Source organism: Aplysia californica, unplaced genomic scaffold, assembly GCF_000002075.1.
Source record: "Aplysia californica isolate F4 #8 unplaced genomic scaffold, AplCal3.0 scaffold00244, whole genome shotgun sequence".
NCBI classification, from domain to species: domain Eukaryota; kingdom Metazoa; phylum Mollusca; class Gastropoda; order Aplysiida; family Aplysiidae; genus Aplysia; species Aplysia californica.
The window spans coordinates 1-1,137 of record NW_004797514.1 but is presented as its reverse complement, the minus strand read 5'-3'; the positions used below and the strand labels follow the sequence as shown (position 1 = coordinate 1,137).

At 39.7% G+C, this 1,137-nt stretch overlaps 1 long non-coding RNA gene across 1 annotated transcript in view; it reads left to right on the top strand.

Annotated features, from left to right (window-relative positions):
- LOC118477840 overlaps positions 1–384 on the top strand; it is a 12,478-nt gene extending 12,094 nt beyond the window's left edge. Inside the window, exon 2 of the long non-coding RNA XR_004858639.1 lies at positions 272–384. This is a non-coding gene — a long non-coding RNA (uncharacterized LOC118477840). The remainder of the gene's footprint in view (positions 1–271) is intronic.
- Positions 385–1,137: the final 753 nt, after the last annotated feature.

Here is a 1,137-nt window from a genome sequence, read left to right as displayed (position 1 = left end):
AGAGGGATATATATATATATATATATGGGAGGCGGGGGTGAAATCCTGAATGCATGAAAAGAAATAAGAGGAAAGTGGAATCTTAAACGCATGAAAAGAAAACTTAATCGTGGTTAATTCCCCCCATCTTGTAACAGAAACCTGCAAGTTGTTTCATTTTTTATTTTTTTTTTGCCTCACCGCCCAAATACTTCTCCACACAAAAGTGCACGTTCAACAATTCGCTGCCTTTTTGAATTTCTCACGGTTTGCTTTTCTTTCCCAATTTCAGGTTGTTCATGATATATCAAAGAAGCTGAAGTTTTCCTCGTGATTGGGAGCTGAGTCCGGATTATCCTTTCTTCTTCTCCGACATCTTTTGTGACATATTTGGGTAAGTGTGCAACAGCTGTTAAATCGATGTTTGTATTTACCTGTCCGTTTTTAAGTTAAACGTTGTCTATGGATATATACGACTATGTTCAAGTGTTTATCTGTATGTCTGTCGCAGCTGGTTTGTGGGTGTTCTAGTTCTAGTGTTGTCCGATTCTTCTACATGTTTACAATGCTCTATTTCTGTAGATGTGTGTCTGTATTTATCTGTTTGTCTGTCGCAGATGGTTTGTGGGTGTTCTGTGTGGTTTGCGTCTTCTACCTGTTTTCAATTATATCTATATCCATGGATGTAAGTATGCCTCTGTCGGTCGTAGATGATCGTGGGCGTTCTGGAGTGGCCCGCTTCTACTTCTACTCCTTTTTTTCTATGCTTACGACAGACGTCAACATAAGTTCAGGACCACTCGCAAATTTGGCAAAAATTCCCCGAAGATTTCCTCTCCACACGTTGTGGTTTTGCCCCTTTAGAGAGCATTGTAGTACGTTATTGTTAAACCATGAACACAACACTTTCAGGGCAAAACATTTTGAAACATTCGCTGCCGTCTTTTTTTGGATTTTAAAAAATTAGAGCTGTCTGTCAAGGTGGTCATTAACTTATGTAGAAGTCTGTATGTGTATTTTCCTAATCTCGTTGGCCAAAATGTGGCCGTCCTTGTATGTAGTGCTTTTATACCGTAAGTAGACGACATCTTTACTTTCTTTCTCTGTGTGCCTGTCTGTCTGCACATGTCTTGTCTGTCTGTCTGTCTGTCTGTCTGT